Source organism: Mirounga angustirostris, unplaced genomic scaffold (assembly GCF_029215605.1).
Source record: "Mirounga angustirostris isolate CCGP_5_RB_7025 unplaced genomic scaffold, mMirAng1.0.hap1 SCAF_4, whole genome shotgun sequence".
In the NCBI taxonomy this organism is placed as follows: domain Eukaryota; kingdom Metazoa; phylum Chordata; class Mammalia; order Carnivora; family Phocidae; genus Mirounga; species Mirounga angustirostris.
In genome coordinates this window covers 84,199,519-84,218,815 of record NW_026991712.1, presented here as the reverse complement: position 1 = coordinate 84,218,815, position 19,297 = coordinate 84,199,519, and the positions used below count along the sequence as shown (strand labels likewise).

Genomic DNA, 19,297 nt, shown 5'->3' with positions numbered 1-19,297 from the left:
TGTTTTGTGATTGATTTCAGGGGGGATCTTTACTGAGCTGAAATGTTTGACTCTCTATTTCTCCTTGTTTTGTTTTCTTCTGTCACCTTGGGACACCGGTCTGCTCTGCATTTTCACTTTAACACACCTGGGTTTGCTGGAATGAGAAACAAAATTCCACGTAGGAACGGATGAGTGCTCTGAGTAGCTTAGTGGATTTCTGAGGTCTGGATCCCTCTCTTTGGTGTAATTATTCTAAGAGATGTAAAGGTCTGGGGATAGTGGAGGTTTGTCTTCCGCTCCTGGAATCCTGTTTTCTTCCAGTAGGTCTTTTCATTTCTACCAGTGGCTTCATTCTCTTTAGCACAAGCCTCCAAAGGACGCTACCTTCATCCAGGTCTGCCCCTCCCCTGAGTGCCACCTCTGTCCTCCACACCGTGCAGCCCCTTCCTTCTGATCCAAGTAGCCGAAGCTGGAGTCAGCAGGCCTCAGGCACCCTCTGAGCTCTTCCCACTCTCTTTCTGCCATCATTCACCTGTATTCCCTGCTGAGAATCCTCCCAGAAGTCCTCTCTTCTAAGTGCCTGGTCTGTGCTGACCCCCCTGCTGTCTCTGGCTCCCAGACCCGGCTAAGTACTAACCATCTGCAGTCCACAGTTGTCTCTGGCCCCTGGCTGTTCGGGGACAGGGTTATGAGCAGTGTTACTGACTCTCGAGGTTAAACCCTGACCCTTTAAAGTCATGTTTTGAGAGATTCAGTTGCCATTATCCTCAGTGGACTTGTACTCCTTATCACTCTTTTCTAGATGCAGAATGTCAGTAACACACACAAGTAGACAGAATCGTAGAACACATCATTCCCGTCCTCATCACCAGGTTCAACAGTTATCAACTTAGGGCTGAACTTGTGTGAATATAATCCCACCCACTTACTTTTTCCTATATTATTTAAAGCAAATCCCAGACATCATATTTCATTTGCAGTTTTATGTGTGTTTCCCTAAATGAGAACTCTTTTTCAAAGTATTATCATCATAACCTTTAAATATTCATAAATTAATTTAAAATATGTAATATCATAAAATACGTAGTGTTCAAACTTCCCATTGCTGTATTTAAGTTGTTTTCTCTGTATCAGGATCCAAATAAAATGCACACACTCTGATCAGTAGGACCTGTCTTCAAGCCTCCTAGCAATGTGTAGATTTCTCCTCAGTTTCTCCCTTTCCTTAGTCCTCCCTCCTTCCCTCCCCCTCCCTCTGGCTCTCACTCTCTGCTTCTCCCTCTCCAGCTCTTGTTCTCTCCTTTTTGGTTACTCATTTTTGAAAATACTGAGGTGTTTGTTCTGGAGCATTCCCACAGAATGCGTTATAGCCAGATATACATTAACACAGTCCATCATACTTCCTCTTAGTTCATGCTGGAATCTCCACTGTTCATGGAGAACAGTGTTATTACAAAGAAATGCAAGCCACACATGGAATTTAAGATTTTCTGGCAGGAACATTGAAAAGTAAAAAGTGTAAGTGCACAACAATCAAAAATAATCTTGCATCTTGCCGCTTAATGCTTCACATTAAGGGAAACAGAATTCCGCCAGAGTAATAAAAATGTGATTAATAGAAAAATAGTCTATATTTCTTCAGGTTTTAAGTTTACATTTCAGTGAGCTGTAAATGAAATATAATTAAAATGCACTTCTAAGGAAAGAGGTCCTACTAACCGCATTCCAAATATTCAGTAGCCCCTTGATTCTAACGACTGCTGTGTTGGACCTGGCAGATGTAGAAACCGATCAGTTTCAGGCTTGACATGTTGGCAAGACTTCCTCTCAAGTGCTGTGTGCTCTTCCATCAGGAAGCACCTCAGGTCCCCTTATGTTCAAGGCCCATCCGTCAATTGATTCTGTGGAGCAAAATGATGATATTCCATCATCCTGGTTTGGATCCTAGAAGACTAGAAGAGGGGAGGTGGTGTCTGGGGATGGGTGAGGTGATGGGGATTAAGAATTGCACTTGTGGTAATGAGCACTGGGCAATGTATGGAAATGTTCAATCACCATGTTATAAACCTGAAACTCATGGAACACCATATGTTAACTCTACTGGAAATACATATTTTTTAAAATTTTAAGACAATTTTATTTTATTTTATTTTATATTTTTTAAAGATTTTATTTATTTATTTGACAGAGAGAGACACAGCGATAGAGGGAACACAAGCAGGGGGAGTGGGAGAGGGAGAAGCAGGCTCCCCACTGATCAGGGAGCCCGATGCAGGGCTCGATCCCAGGACCCTGGGATCATGACCTGAGCTGAAGGCAGACGCTTAACGACTGAGCTACCCAGGTGTTCCCCTCAGTTTGTTTCTTAGATTAAGAGTCTCTTATGATTTGTCTCCCTCTCTGGTTTCGTCTTTTTTATGTTTTCCTCTCTTCCCCTATGATCCTCTGTTTTGTTTCTTAAATTCTGCGTATCAGTGAGATCATATGATAATTTTCTTTTCTGATTGACCTATTACGCTTAGCATAATATCCTCTAGTTCCATCCATGTCGTTGCAAATTGCAAGATTCCGTTTTTTGATGGCTGTGTAATATTCCATCATATATATATATGTATATATATATAAATACATACATATATATATATATACACACACTACATCTTCTTTATCCATTCATCTGTTGATGGACATCTGAGCTCCTTCCATAGTTTGACTATTGTGGGCACTGCTGCTACCAACATTGGGGTGCAAGTGCCCCTTTGGATCACTACATTTGTATGTTTGGGGTAAATACCCAGTAAGTAGTTCAGTTGCTGGGTCTTAGGTAGCTCTATGTTCAACTTTTTGAGGAACCTCCATACTATTTTTCAGACTAACTGCACCAGCTTGTATTCCCACCAACATTGTAGGAGGGTTCCCCTTTCTCTGCATCGTTGCCAATATCTGTCGTTTCCTGCTTTGTTAATTTTCGCCATTCTGACCAGTGTGAGGTGGTATCTCATTGTGGTTTTGATTTGTATTTCCTTGATGCCGAGCGATGTTGAAAACTTTTTCATGTGTCTGTTGGCCATTTGGATGTCTTTGGAAATGTCTGCTCATGTCTTCTGCCCATTTCTTGATTGGATTATTTGTTCTTTGGGTGTTGAGATTGATAAGTTCTTTATACAGTTTGGACACTAACCGTTTATCTGATATGTCATTTGCAAGTATCTTCTCCCATTCTGTCGGTTGTCTTTTGGTTTTGTTAGAACTTTCTGGTTTCTTATTAGTGGCTACATTATTTATAAAACTTTCTTCCTTGAACATCTCTGTTGAAGTTTGAATTAATAGCAATATGACAAAGAGGATTTATTTTTGTAAGGCAAGAAACTTGGAGAAGACTGGTCCCATCAATGGGCAAAACCAGGTAAATTTCACTTCCTTTCAAAGGAAAATTGAATTCGAAATTAGAGCTCTGACAGCTTTCAAGGTGGACTGTCAGGTGCCTGAGGCATATGTCTTCCAGGGTTTGTGTCTCTGCAGTAAACTGGAGGAAGTTAAGATGGGGTCAGATGGGCCAGGTCCCCTTCAATGCGAGAGTCCTCCGCAGTTTCTCCTCTGCCTTAGAGACTGGGTTGAAAATATCCTTGCTCTGCTATTCCTACTTCTCTGCTTTAGATAAAAGGTATACAACTCAGTGTTTCCTACTCATAAATTGATCATTATAAGAATAGCCTGGAAGAGTTAGTACAAATACCAGTTCATAGTCCTGGTTTCTAGCAATTCTGATTCAGTGGGCTTACATGGGGCCTGGAATCTACTTACTGCACTTAGGTGTTTAGTCAGTTTGGAGACTCTCTGCTATCATGGATGTCCCTTACAGTTCTTGAGAGTGATGATTTCATATATATTAGGACTTCTAGTCTTCAAAATCAACTTGTCAAGGAAGTATTACATTTTCCTGGTTTGCAGATGAAGAAACCAAGTCACAGAGAGGGTCTGTAACTGGCGCAAGGTCCCCTTGCTGTAGGTGCTGGGGCCAGGTGTCAGGTAGAGCCCCCTCCTACCCCAAGCCCCCTTCCCACATTTTCCATTCACTCCTATCTTTCCATATAGGTGCTTTCTTTGCCTAGACCTCATTCCTGCCCCAAACCTCCTGGATTAAACTTTTTCATGGGAAAAATATCTGCACAATAAGCTAATAGCATATTGTTCTGACCACTAGCTATTAATGTGAGACATGTGCTTAATAAAAATACTTTTGCTTTCACATCTCCAACTAACATCAATATATGGTACAAAGTGGGTTTTAATATTAACTTATTTTTTAATAGATGTTCATCCATTCCACTTACTTTTAGGGAAAGTCCTTCGTATTCTGCTGAAGCATACTGGTGGCTTTATTTTAAAAATCAAATAATTGAGGGGCACCTGGAGGACTCAATAGGTGGGGCATGTGACCTTTGATCTCAGAGTTGTGAGTTCAAGCCCCATGTTGGGTGTAGATTACTTAAAAAGAAAATAATTGAAAACAATAAAATTAAAATTTATAAATGTATATGTGTATCAGGAAATGTTTTACTCTCTACCTTCTCACATTGATATATTTACATTGTGTTTACTTATACCATAACGAATGCCTTTATAGTGAGCTTTGAAATTTAGTAAACTTCTCCATTTTAATTCTTCAAGGTCAACTTGGCTATTCTAGGTACTCTGATTTCCATAGACATTTGAGAATTAGCTTGTAAATTTGCCCCAAAATGCCTTCTCCAGTATGAATCAGAATAATGATAATTTGATATTCCAACAATATTGAGTCTTCTAATCCCTGACTGTAATATATATTTTTCCAATTATTTAGATCTCCTTTAATTTATCTCAGCAATAGTTTTCAGGGATCGTTGTTATATGTGTTCTTATGCATTTAATTGTGGTGGACTTGCATCTCTATTCTGTCTATTGAATTTCATTTCCTTTTTTTTTTTTTTAATTTCAGTTTCTAAATGCTCACTGCTAGTATGGAGAAATACAGTAGATTATTACATGAATGTTACTGAGGTATAATTTAGGTACAGTAGACTGCATCACTTTAAAGTGTACAATTAAGACTATACTTTGAGGGATCATTTCTATAGTTTGTTACTACAGAAGTTTCTCTGAACATGTAGAGTACCCAAAACCATGAGGAGGAGGTGCAGTGTTCTCTCCTGAGCATGAAGCTGGCTTTAGGTGTTGTTTCCACAACTGCCAATTGCCACTGATGATCGTTCTCCTCCTCCTTTGGAGGAGTAAGAGAGAGAGGACGCAGTGTGAGTGCTTTCTCAACAAAAGAAAAATTTAAAGAGATAAACTGTACTACTAAATGCATTTTCACAGATGTACATACAATTGAAACTACTGCTCCATTCAGGACACAGGGCATTTCCTCTACCTCAAAGCTTCCCTTGGGTGGCCCCATTGAAGTCCCTCACTGCCTTCACCCGCAGCCCCAGGCAACCGCTGGCATCAAAGTGGGCTTGCATTTTTAACAACATTATGTAAATGGAACTTTTGTATGCCTACATTCCTTTCTGCAGCCTAAGGAGTCTAAAATGTATCCATATTACTACATGGATCACCAGTTCAAACTTTTTTATTGGTAAGTAGTATCCCTCTGTGTCGATATATTCTGTCTGTCCTTTCACCTATTAATGGACATCTATGTAGTTTCCTGGGTTTAGCCATTGTGAATAAAGCTATGATGAATATTCATGTGCGGTTTGTTGTGCGGCCATATTGTGTATATACTTATGAGAGGAACGGCTGTTGATGTGATTGGTAAATGTTGACCTGTGGTTCAGCTTTTCTCAGTGGTTGGACCATTTCTCATTCACACAAGTGTATGCAACTTCTAGTTACTTTACATCCTCACCACATGTGTTTTCCGTCTTTGTAATTTTAGCCACGGGGATGGAGGTATAATGGTAACTCACTATAGTATTAATTTATCATCCCAATGCCTGAGTGTGCTGTCGAAAACTGACCTCTGTGATTCAGAGCCAAAATAGAAGATGAAGACAGAGTTTGGAATATTGAGGAACAATGGCTTTATTGCTTTTCGGGGCACAGGAGGCTAGAACAGGCCAAGGCCCTCGAAAACTGTAAGTCCCCTCCCCCCGGAGGCAGGGGCAGGGGGGTGGTTTATTTTGACAGAAACTGTGTGGTGCTGCCAGCCTCCTTCATCATGTCTTTAGGGTGGTACCAGGCTCCTGAAAGAAAAGGCTTAGAAGGTCGGAGTGGAGGTTTGCAGAAGAGAAGGAAAAGGTTACTTAGTTTAAAATTGAGCCTTGTGGAGACATTAGTGAAGCCATTTTGATTTTTGTTCAACTTTATGCTAGTAAGTGGTTTCAAGTGGAGCATCTTTTCAAGTGCTTTTTGGCCATTTGTGTGTCTTCTTTTGTGAAGCCTTTCTTCTTCTTCAAAAGCCAGTCTTTTGACCAGTTCTCCTACTGCATTGTCAATCAGACACAATCTGTGTCAGAACATTACACTGAAAACTACAGAGCATTACTTCAAGAATTTAAAGAACTAAATACATGGGGACATAAAATTTGTGGTGGACTGGAAGACTCATTATGGTTTAGATGTCCATTCTTCACAAATTGATCAACACATCTAATACAGTGCCAATCAACATTCCAGCAGATATTTTAGTAAGTATTTAAGCTGATCCAAATGTTTATATGGAAATGCAAATCATCTTGAATTATCAAAGCAATGTTAAGAAGAAGGAGAAAGCGACAGACTTACATTGTCTATTCCAGAATTACTGTATAAATATTTTTGCAATTTAAAAGTGATCGGTCCTATTATTATTCAGTGTAAGAGTTTCTGCACCTTCTCACTGCAGCTTGGATGTTGCTTGACCCCTTTTTCACTCTAGGTACTTGATTTAAAATTTAGCCAATATTTCCACAGTTTTTCAGTGGGGAGAGCATACTGAAGCTAGAAAGCATTTAACTTCACAGAGAGAAAGACAGATCGCTGATCATGAGGGCAAGGAGGACCCTAGAAGACTTAGCGAACTTGCCTCTATTTCCTCAGTTGGCCAAGACAGAGGGGGGAGCTACTGATAGCAGCAGTTTCCTCCGCAGAGCTTCATGGTGTTGACTGCTTTGGGCTAACACGGAACCTAGGTGTTGGCTATGTCCTAGAGGCTGAAATCGGGTCGAGGTCCAGGGCCCCTGAGCCAGGACAGGGCATCCAGTTGTTGGAAAACACAGAGGGAGACCAGGACAACCACTGAGACCATCCCCAGGCAGCACTGGCCACTTCCTCCAAGGAATCGACCACCAGTACACTTCTCATGACTTCTACTTACTCGACTGAGAGCCCCACGAGAATTGGGATAATGTTTTACTCATCTCTGTACTCATGACTCCTAGGACTAAACCAAGCACTGAGGAAGCTCTCAGAGACATCCCTTCACTGATCCGATAAAGGTGGTGGCAAATCTTGAATCTCAACTACATTCCTGTCCCAAATAGCCTGCAGAAATGCTCTCTGCTTTCTTCCAGGAGGCAACAAATACCCTTCCTTAAAGGGGAGCCTGCCCTACACTCTCAATGCCCCATGACCCTCCCCTGTGGTGAGCTCTGATGAAGAGGGGACGGTCATCTTGGATTCCTCTCAATGGTTCTGTCATTAAGAAGAGATGTCCTCAGGGGCGCCTGGGTGGCTCAGTCGGTTAAGCGACTGCCTTCGGCTCAGGTCATGATCCTGGAGTCCCGGGATCGTGTCCCACATCGGGCTCCCTGCTCGGTGAGGAGCCTCCTTCTCCCTCTGACCCTCCCCCCTCTCATGTGCTCTCTCTCTCTCTCATTCTCTCTCAAATAAATAAATAAAATCTTTACAAAAAAAAAAAAAAAGATATCCTCGGCCTAGCCCCATCCCCACTCCATCCTCTGCACTGCCACCATACCTACCAGGTTAGGAGAGCTACAACAATTTTTAAAAAGATTTCATATATTTATTGGAGAGAGAGAGAGTGAGGCAGAAAGCAAGAGTGAGAGAGACAGAGAGATAGAGAAGAGCTGGGGAAGGGACAGGGAGAAGCGGACTCCACTGCTGAGCAGGAAGCCCCCCCGCCCTGCCCATGGGGCTTGATCCCTGGAGCCTGGGATCATGACCTGAGCTGAAGGCAGACTCTCGATGAACTGAGCCACCCAGGTGTGCTGAGCTACAAGGTTTTGTTTGCATTCTTCCTCTCACTGCTTTGACCTCCTCAGTGAAATCTTACTGATGTCAGAATTCCAACTTCTTAACACAGACTAAGGAAAATGAAACACTCAACACACAGTCAAGACATAATTTGTGTAAAGTCTTTTACAACCATAAATTCAGAAGAATATAATTGGTATCACTCAGAGGCAAGGGTCTCCTACCCTGGCCCTTCCTGACCTTAGGGCAGAACTAGTTGCAGGAAGAATGGACATCTGCAACCCTTATCCAAACATCCCTGATCCCTCTGAGCCCACACTTACTTGGAGGACATCCACGGTGAGGGCAGCTCCAAGGTTAAAGCTAGGGGTCTGGGGCAGAGCCTCATGGTCACATCCTCCTCCTCCTTTTTTTTTTTTTTTTAATTTTATTTATTTGTTTGACAGAGAGAGACATAGCGAGAGAGGGAACACAAGCAGGGGGAGTGGGAGAGGGAGAAGCAGGCTTCCCGCAGAGCAGAGAGCCCAATGCGGGGCTGGATCCCAGGACTCTAAGATCATGACCTGATCCGAAGGCAGATGCTTAAGGACTAAGCCACCCAGGCAGGTGCCCCTCCTCCTCCTCCTCTTGGAATTGGTGTTTCCCAAGAGTACAAACCAACACTGATCCATCCGGCGGGGCTCCTCGGCAGGTGCACAGATTCACCATGGACGAAGTTACTCCCCTAGTTCTCCGTGCTCAGCTCCGGCTGCTCCTTGCACAGTTGGATGCTGCTGTATGCATTCCTCAGTTTCCCCTGATTTTTCCCGAACTCAACTTCTCCTTATTCTTACTTCCTTTGGCAACCTCCTGCAACACCATTGCCTTGTCCTTCCTTGGGTTATTCTCATCCTCCAAACCTGCTGATTTTCTGTCTTCCATCTGCTCCCTCCGTTCTCTGTTTTCAGTGTGGACTCAGCTCAGGCTCCTGCAGGAGACACACAGTGAAGGGACCAAGTAAGGTTTCAGCTGCAGTCCCCAGGGCTGCTTAACAGGCACCTCAGTCCTTCGTGTACTCATAGAAACTGAGCAGGAGGGACTTTTGAGAAATTGAATAACAACCTTATCTTACCAATGAGGAAACTGAGTCCCAGAAAGATTAAGAGATTTTCCCAAATTCCTTCATCAGTTGATGGCAGCAGAGCCCCCCCACAGGCCTTGGCTGCAAGCTTCCCTGTCAAGGCACCTAAAATACCCTCCGGGAACCCACATCTAAATTTCAGGGGACACTGAAATTAGAAGTTCAACTTAAAAATAAATAAATACTTTTCAGGAGACTTTGGATCTAATGTAGATATTTCCATTGTTAAAAATACCAGAAAGTCCTTCCTGGGGACAAATCTTTTCTCCCAGGTATATAATTCTGTTCCTTCTTTCACTTTCAAATCATTGGCTAAGAGATTAGGATCACAGAAAAGGTATGCAGGGAAGGACAAGTTCCTCTGTTACCCATCCTGGTCTTCCAGCTTAAGTAAGAATTAAGTTTACCTGAGTGGGAGTTCTTCAATTTACATTGAATACGCATGGAGAACGGATATTGAAATTGAGACCTTTAAAGAAATATAAAGTATTAAGGCAGACAGTTTTTATGCATTTTAGACAAGGAGACAATATATTTCTCCTCCAAAGGGATTTTGGGGAACTTTAATTTGGAGAGCGTCTACGCCAAATCTAGAACCTCTGCTTTAAAGTCCCTGGTGAGAAGGATGTCTTTTTACTTCTTAGTATAGGGGGTGCCTTTTTCATATGGGAGATTGGTTTCCTGCTTTCAGGGAGACAGAGGAGAGTTTGAGTGTCCTTGCACCAGTTTCTTTTCGAGTAGCTTCAATTCAAAATACTCAGTATTGTCGACCTCAGAGAGTCGTGGACCTGGGGCAGTGAAGGAACTGAGAAAAAGAGACGACAGTATAGCGAGGCACAGGGGACCCCGAGCAAACAGCCCGAGGTGCCGAGGTTTATTTTCCATAATCTAATATACCTTCTACAATGATATAGCTCTATAATGATTTACAGCAGGGGCTTAATAAGGCACATTCTTCCACAGGGTTAGTTAAGTGAAGCAATGGGAGCGGAGAAGGAGTAAAGAAATCTGTAACTGGCTGTGATCAGTTGTAAACACCATTGTACTCAGACCTTAACACAGGATAAGAGAACTAAGAAGGGAATGCACAGTGTGTTGTTTACATCTGGCTTCCTATCTACGAAACATCTTCTGCTGTGTACTTTAGAACAGAGCACATACATCCCAAGGGCATTTCACTCTGATCCTTTCGGGTTATTTTTAACCCTGCAATCTCGAGTTTTCTCAGAGATCTCGGAGTCTGAGTGAACATGCACCAGTGGTCGTTGTGGCGTTCTGTTTCCCACAAATATGCCATTGTGGTACATTTTGGGCAATCTGACCTTGGCGCCTATGGGTACCATGGTTTCTCTCAGCCTTGCTCATTACTCAGTGCCTATTTCAGAGAGAAAGCTAAACATATTATTCTTCGAAATACCAAGGCGCACCTGGGTGGCTCAGTTGTTTAAGTGTCAGTCTGTGGCTCAGGTCAGGATCCCAGAGTTCTGGGATAAGCCTCAATGTCCAGCTCCCTGCTCAGTGGTGAGTCTGCTTCTCTCTGTCCCTCTCCCACTCCCCCCACCACCACTCCTGCTCTCTCAAGCACTCTCTCTCAAATAAGTAAATTAAAACATTTTAAAAAGCAATGCAATGGTCCTCTCTGGAATCAACCCACTTAAAGCGTGCTTTCTTTTTGCTGACTCCCAGTCCCCCCATTTTTCTTTATTACCTGTCTGACCTACATCCTTCCACCAGTGATGGAGCCGGCTCAGATGCACTGCTTAACCTGGAGGTGGGGCCAAAGAGAAGTGCACACGTGGCTAGAATGGGCTGCCTTGAGAGTGAGCCATAACGTAGCTGCCGGCAGTTAGAAACGAGCCTGAAGGACCATTAGGAATAAACACTGTGATATTTAGTGGTATGGATTTTAGGTGTGGTATTGATATCAACTTCCTCGTACAAATGTGTTTAGACTCAAGCATGAGAACATGGGATCAGACAAAATGAAAGAAAACTGTGTCAAGTGTGAAGATACTAAGTTACCAAAGTTACTCTGAGTAGTATAAATAGTTTGTCCCTTAGCCCCTCATTTCCACCTGCAGAACCTAGAAAACGATCAACAGAGTCTCCACTTGCCATCAAAGTCAATCTGAGGACACAATAATTTAAATTGTTAACCCAAATTTTCCATTTTTTTCTTAACCTGTGTTGAATACCAGGCATTTTGATTGCCCATTCCCATTTTCAATGAGACTGCAGTGAGGACAGACAGTGAAGTGGTACATCCAGGTAATATTCTGTTTCTTGGTTTGCTTCTGTGCTCAGCGTGTCAACTTTTGTCTGCCAGTGGACCTCTGACCACACACGGGAAACCCAACAAATATTAAAAGTGTAGGTTCTCTGGGTTGATCTACATTTAGGATTCTGTAGGGCTCTGTAGGGCTATTGATCTGCAAGGACCAAGGTAGATGCCACCTCCTTTCCTTAGGGGGAGTAATTCTGATTCCTGAAGCATGCACCTGTTCATTTTTTATTTATTATTATTATTTTAATCTCAGCTAGGCTCCATGACCAACGTGGAGCTCTAACGCATGACCCTGAGATGAAGAGTTGCACGCTCTACTGACTGAGGCAGCATGAGTTCCCCCAGCATCTTTGAAGCAGGCATATACCACGATTTTCATGTTGGCAAAAATAGTTCAAACTCTGGGACATGGCTTCAATCTGCTCCACCCCTTCCGGGCATGTTTCCTGAGTTCCTGCTGTGTGCGAGTCCTCTTTCCCACCCACCCATAGGAGACCCTCTAGGAACCCAATCCAGATCCCCTGGGATCTCTGTGGTCCTTTCTGTGTTATCCTCTCCTGCTCTCAGTGTGTTTGTACTTCTGAAGACACCTGTGAGTAGGACTGTTTTGGGGGCTCCTGGAGCTTCTTTGTACCCAGTCCCAGAGAATGGGGAGTACATGCAGTATATGACCCCCAGCCCGAGGTATCTCCCCTCCCCAAAGGCACCCAGCCCTTCACTAACAGGTGCAGGAGGGTGAAATCCCCTTTCCTGGCCCGGGGGAGACTAATTGTAAAACACAAGTGACCCCCAGGTTCTCCTGACCTGTCAGGACAAAGCTTCCCCACAGTTGTTGCTGGAAATCACACCTTACACAGCAATGAACTCAAAATGGTCACAGACCTAAGTATAAGAGCCAAAACAACAGTTCAAGAGGAATACGGGGGAGAAAATGGTCAGGAATTTGCATTAAGCAAAGAGTTCTAAATCACTACAGCAAGAACACGATACGTAAGAGAAAATTGAAGATGAAGAACTTTTTTGCATCAAACTTTACCACTGAGAAAAGGAGGAGAGTAGCCACTGATTAAGAGAAAATATTTGTGGATTAAATACCCAATGAGGACTCACATTCACAAGAGACAAGAGTACTTTGAACTCACTCAATGAGCAGAAGCAACACATTTGTTAAAGCCAGAATAAGACTGGAAAACACATGTTACCCAAGAAGACACATAAGTGGTTCATAAGCACATAAAAAGGTAATCAATGTTATTAGTCCTCAGGGAAATGCAAGGAAAACCAGGTACCATTTTACACCAACTAGTGTGCTTATGTTCCAAAGACAATACCAAGTGGTGCTGAGGATGTGGAGAAACTGGACCGTCCTATATTGCTGGTGGGAACGTAAAATAAAAGAACCCCTTTGGGAGCCACTTTGAGAGTTCTTAAAAGTTTAACACAAGCTTCCCATAGGACCCAGCTATTCCACAACTAGAAATCTACATGAGAGAAGCAAAAACATATGTCACTCAAGTCTCGTTCAGAAATGTTCGGGGCAGCGTTATTCACAACAGGAAAAACCTGACAACAACACAAAGGGTCATCGGCTGGTGAGTGGACAAACAAAACTGTGGCCTATCTGTACCATGGCATCTATTCAGCATCAAAAGGCAGAGAAATCTGATCCAAGCTACAGCATGGAGGAACCTGAAAAGGATGCTAAGTGGAAGAAGCCAGTCACCAAGGACTACGTATTGTCTCATTCCGTTTATGCAAAGTGTCCAGAAAGGAGCAATGGACCAAGACAGAAAGCAGATCAGTGTTGCTTGGGGCTGAAGGAGGGAGCGGAGATTGTCTGTAGAGGGGTTGGACGGGGTGTGGGAAGGTGAAGGAAGCCTCTGAAACAAACTAGGGCACTAGCTGAACACCTCTGTCATTGTAGGGTACTTTTACAACAGGTGAACTTTATTGTATGTAAATTTCACCTAAAAAAAGAAAGAAGGTGACAGTCCCACATCAGTGGGTCCTGGGGTCCCCAGGCAAACACTGCCTGGGGAGGGGCCACATCCTGGAGTCCCAGCAGGTGGTGACTCAGAGCTTGGTTTCCTGACCTCCCAGCTGGAGTCAGGGATTCAGTGCCTGTGCCTTTAGCCTCCGCCCCCACAGTTCCCCTGGAAACCACCAGGTGGCAGACGACTTAAGGGAGGGGCCCTCCAGGTGGCCCAAGGAGACCAGGGGGCAGCAGGCAAAGACAGGGCCACCAGGTGGCTGGAGATTGGAGGAGGAAGTGAGGGCTGCCGGACCCATGGAAGCCACTGGCAAGATCTGGATGGATCTTAAGTAGGTGTGGTCCCCTGGGTGGGCTCTAGCCACCAACCTTGAGGGTAACAGCTCCCTCCTGCACTGGCACCGATGCTCCCCTCCGCCGCTCAGCAGAGGGAAGAGCCTGTGTTGTTATTCACCTTCTTCTGAGTCTAAATGGAACACTTTGGGCTGGGTTTAGGGGAATCTGCCCTTTCCTGGCTGTCTATATAGGACCAGGTCCTGGGTGCTGAGCCATCCCTGCAGGGGCCTAGAAGGGGCGCTCTGGTCCTTCACATTGGAGCTGGGCTTGCAAAGAAGGGTTCCTGCTAATCCATATTTCCCTGGCCTAGACTGGGCATCCTGGTCCAAGATCAGGGGCTGCAGTGACCTAAAATAAGGAACCTCCTGTGTGTCACTGCTCCTCTCTGCCAAGTCCGAAGAAGGCCCATGGTAGTGGTGGGGGGAGGGGAGGGCACAGACTCCTACACTCGGTCAAGACACCGTCCACCGTGAAGATTTAAAAAAAATGTTAGAGGACAGATCTCCTATTATATAGTCGGTGGTGAGGTAACAGCTCTGCGTGGTGACACAGGGTAGCTACACTTGTAGGCAGCCTGACATAATTTATAGAGTCGTCCAATCACTGTGTGTCATGTGAAACTGATGTCACATGGGGAATCCACTATGAATCAATTAAAAAAAAACCTGAAGATGAGGGGGAAACATTTGAAAAGGAAGCAATGAAACTATAGTTGACTGGGGAACAACATGGGTTTGAATTGTACTGAACAATGTGGGTCCGCTCACGGGTTGATTTTGTTTTTTTACAAATATAGTCTAGTACAAATATAGAAAATACACTTTCTCTTCCTAATGATTTTCTCAATGATATTTTCACTCTAACTCACTGTATTGAAAGAATAAAGTATATAATACAAGTAACATACAAAATATGTGTTAATCAACCGTTTTTGTTATCTGTAAGACTTCAGTAGGGTATTAGTAGTTACGTTTTTTGGGGAGTCAGAAGTTATACACAGATTTTCAATTGTGGGACTCTGTACCCCTAAGCCCCAGGTTGTTCAAGGGACAATTTGTATCTGTATTTGCAGATGACATGCTCCTGTATACAGAAAAATACCAAGTACACACACACACAACCCGACCACTAGAGTCCATAACCTAATTCAGCAGAGTTGCAGGGTACAACACAGACAGATCAGGTGTTTCTATACCCCAGGATTGGACACTGGGAAAAGTCGATTAAGAAAACAATTCCATGTACAAAAGCACCCATCAGAATAGTATCTAGCAATAACTGAGTCAAGGAGGCACAAAACCTGTACACTGAAAACTACACAACATTGCTGCAAGAGATTAAAGAAGACCCAAACAAGTGGAAAGATATCGTGTGTTCACGGATTGGAAGAGTTAAGGTAGTTAAGAAGGCAACCCTCGAATTAAGAGGGTTCCTGTTGCTTAGTCTATCTGTTGGGCACAGTCTCTATTCCCAGCACTGTGTGAGCACCAGGCCCTGTGCAAAGGATTGCCCCCTGACTTGCTGTCCATGCCAACCCAGGGCCCCTCCACAGCTCTGGCTAGTGATTTCCCGCAGCTCTGTCCTCCCTGGGACTCAGTCCTGGGGTCTCTCAGATCAGTGTCCTCAATTCCAGGAGGTCCACGGGGCTCCTCTTCAGGTTCCCCTCCCCCCAGTGCCTTGCTTGGAAACTCTCTGGAGCCAGGACCTCTGAGCAGGTCTAGGGCTCCGCTCACCTGTGTCCGGGATGGCTGTCCCCTTTGCCTGATGCCCAGGATCTTGGAAATCTCCATTTCGTGCATCTTGTGTGGCGCTGTTGCTGTTTTGTTTAATTGTTTCAGGCAGAAGAGTAAACCAGCTCCTGAGTCCCAAGTGGTGTGGCTCCCCTAAGTGAAAATCAAAGTTGGAAAACCATCAGTTGTAGATTCTGAATAGAGGCCTTTAGGGAGTAGAGAAAAAACACCAGCTCAGCTGAAAGCATGAAGCCAGAAACCCCTTCAAGCTCGGATTTACAAAGCAAAGCAGCTACAGCAGTAGGGACAGTTTTTGCTTGAGCCCGAGAGCTGCAGAAGGCCCACGGCCCCTTGTCCAAGAGCTAACCTCCTGTTTGGGAAAGGTCTGTGGTGCCAAACCCAAGGGTCCTTTGGGAGTAGACAGACCTGCCTCTCTAAAAGCCTGTCAGGGGGCACCTGGCTGGCTCAGTCCAGAGAACACAGGAGTCTCCATCTGGTTTCGTGAGCCCGATCCCTACTTTGGGTGTAGAGATTACTTCAACAAATAAACTTATAATAAATAAATAGTATATCAAGCTGGACCGTCTCTAGTCTCGGAAGGGTCCTCTGGAGCAAGGCTGAACTAGGTAGGCTACCAAGTAGCCTAATCAAGGATAGGGAGGCTGGGGATTGGGTGAGGCTTTGCAGGGTGCCTGGTGGGATACGTGGGGAGGGGAGGGAGGAAGGAGAAGGGACGCCTCCCTGTGTTCCGTGGGGAGTGAAAAGAAAGCCCCTTCGCTGTATCAGGGACTGCAAACCACGTACTGAAATATAAGCAGAGACACTGCTCTGCGAGAAACAGAAAAAAATCCCGACAGCCAAAGTGGGATGTATGACCTGTGGACAGAAACTGTCCTGCGGGCTTTTGATTGAGACACAGCCAAACCCAGATTCTCAAGAAAGCAGCCCTGAAAAGCTGCGGTGTTTTCTTCAGCGTCCAGGTATCGCCTCAGTGAGCTTCCTCTTCAGCCACTGTCATCAGCCAAAGTCAGGGAAAAGACAAAAACAAACAAACAAACAAAAGGAGTAAGAAAACAAAAGCTATTTTAAGCAACCAACAGCAGGTGAAAGCGCGGACGCAGTCCCCACTACCACAGATTACGCAGTCGAGGTGTCCACACTCGGGGAAATAGCAGGGGTCAGCACGTCCGCGGGGCATGGACGGGCCTCGCGTGGGAAAACCACCTGCTTGATCCTGGCGTCTCCCCTGCCAGGTTAGTGGGACTCGCTCCGCCTCCGCCCCACACCAGTCTCACCCGCCTTCCACCGGACACACACGCTCACTCGCCCAGCCGCACCCCAACACCCTCGGCACCCACTCCTGTCCCAAGCATCCTCAGCCTCCACCCGACGCTTCCGAATGCGATGGAAGAAACCGCGCTGCTACTTCCTCAGTCCCGCGAATTCTAAGGCGCAGAACCGCACCGCGACGTTGCCTGGTTTACATCAGACCCGCCCCGTCTGTGACGTCAAGGGCTTCGCCTCAGTCCCCACCCCCACCCCCACCCCGTCTCCCTGCCCCCCAGCTCCCCTCCCACCTTGGATTTCAGTGCTGGTGCTCTTCCTTCTCTTCCTCTCCCTCCTCCTCCTCTTTCCTCCCTCCCCGCCTTTCCCTCCCCCTGTCCTGGCTTCCTTCCTCACCTTCCCAGTCTCCTCCATCTCCTTCCCTCTAGCCTGATTTGGTTACCACTCCTCCTCCCTGTCCCTGCAGCTCTGGCCCCCAAACCCTCCACACACACACACACACACACACACACACACACACACACACACACACACACACACACACACACACACACACACGGCCGAGCACAGGGAAGGCTGCGCCAGCCAGAGAAGAACAGGAGGGAAGACTTTCCACCAGCCGACGCAGCACAGATACATCTCCCCGCGCCCTCTCTCTCCCTCTGCTGGGAACCTGGTTTGGAGACACGGAGTGCGGTGGCTGCACCTGTGGAGCTCAAACCAGTCCCCACCGCACCCCCCAGTCCTGGACACCCCGGGGGGAAGGGGGGAAACCAAAAGTCCGCAACCTCTGGGCCCTCGGGCTGACACCTGCCCGCAACACCCCACACGCTGAAAACATCCCGGGGCCTGCTGCTTCACCACGCGGGCTCCTAGGACAGGGATGGCGCGCCCCCTCGTGGCCGCGCGGGGAGGCGCCCAAGGGTCCCGCTGTTGAGGGCAGGGCCAAAGGAGACCACCCCTTCTGCTCACTTAGACCAGGCTCAGAGTTCTCCGCAGGGGTTTAGTGGGGTCCCAGGCTCCCCACTCTGCCCCCGCCTTCCCTCCCTCCACCGCTGGGCGCTTCCCCCTGGGTGGGATTTCTGCAGTCAAAGTCGGCCTTGGGAGGGAAAACAGCCAGGTCTGGAAAACTAAACAGAATACTTTGAAGAGATTTGGGCAATTGTATGGACATAGGTGGAGCGCCCTAGGATTCTGATTTGCCTTTGTCTTGGTTGCGCCTTGAGGTAGTGGTTTACTTTTACCGGACTGTTGACATTAGAGAAGATTGGAGCGCGGAGAGGGGGCGTACAACTTTAGTTGTCACCTGAGATCATAGTGTGCTGGTGGGCAGAATAATGCCCCCTCCCTAGGAGCTGCCCATGCTAATGCCAGGAACCTGTGCCCATGTTCCATCCCGCAGCAAAAGGGACCCTGCCGAGGTGCTTATGTTATGGACCTTGAGATGGGGAGATGATCCTGGATTCTCCAGGCGGCCCCTTGCAATGACAAGGGGTCTTAAAACCCAAAGAGGCAGAGAAGGAGGTCAGAAGGAGGCTGTGTGAGGGGGACTCTGCCTGCGGGGGCTGGGGCTGGGGCTGAGCATGGAGGAGGGGCCTCTAGGAGCTGGAACAGGCAGAGAGACTCACTGTCTGCTTAACCGAAAAAATAGAAACTGCCAGTTATTTTACCAGCAAAAACGGGATTCGTGGGGAATAAAAGGGAAAGGCGATTTCGGACAAACGGCTGTGGCAAAACCATAGGCCAGTCCCGAGAATAAAGGGGAGGTAAGCTCTTCTTTTTGGAGAGAAAGGGTCAGTTGGGAAGGCTGTTATAAAAGTCCATCGGGGTGAACTGTGGGTTGGAAGTGTGCTGGTGACTCCCTGGGGGACAAGGCTAGCGTTTCTTACTCTGGCCGGGTTACTAGAGGCCTATCCATATGCGATGTCAAGTCCCTGTAAGGTCAGATCAGTCTCTTCCCCTGGGGGCTGCGATGCCCTAGGAGGTAAGGAGGGTGGAGGAGCTCCCTTGCTGAAGCCTCAGGACTGCATTTTAGTGAGGTTTCCCTTGACTTACTTCCACCCTCTCCTAGAGCCTCCAGAAGGGAAGGTGGCCCTGTGGACATTGGATTCTAGTCCAGAGAGAGCCGTGTTGGTACTCTGCACCCTCAGAACTGTAAGATAAAAAAAGTGTGTGAGTGGAGCCCTTTCTGGGGTGTCTTCGGGAGCAGCCCCGCAGTGCCTGGAGGGGGGCTAGGCATGCCTGCCCCTCCTTTAGCGCCTGGGTTGCAGTCCAGGGATGTGACACAAGAGATGTGACACAAGAGATGGCTTCCCTCTCTCCCTAGGGAACAGAAGTCAGCCCTGGGCTCAGGGTCACCCATGAGACCCCCCAGAAAGGCTCTGAGGAAG

The 19,297-nt window shown here is 46.2% G+C and overlaps 2 non-coding genes across 2 annotated transcripts; one reads left to right on the top strand and one right to left on the bottom strand.

Moving 5' to 3' along the window:
* The first annotated feature begins 5,068 nt into the window (after nt 1–5,068).
* Nucleotides 5,069–5,282, top strand: LOC135364247 (small nucleolar RNA U3). Its single transcript, XR_010411169.1, has one exon. It is a non-coding gene; the product is annotated as a small nucleolar RNA U3 (small nucleolar RNA).
* Nucleotides 5,283–16,723: 11,441 nt separating this feature from the next.
* LOC135364266 (U1 spliceosomal RNA) lies at nt 16,724–16,884 on the bottom strand. Its single transcript, XR_010411187.1, has one exon. It is a non-coding gene; the product is annotated as a U1 spliceosomal RNA (small nuclear RNA).
* Nucleotides 16,885–19,297: the final 2,413 nt, after the last annotated feature.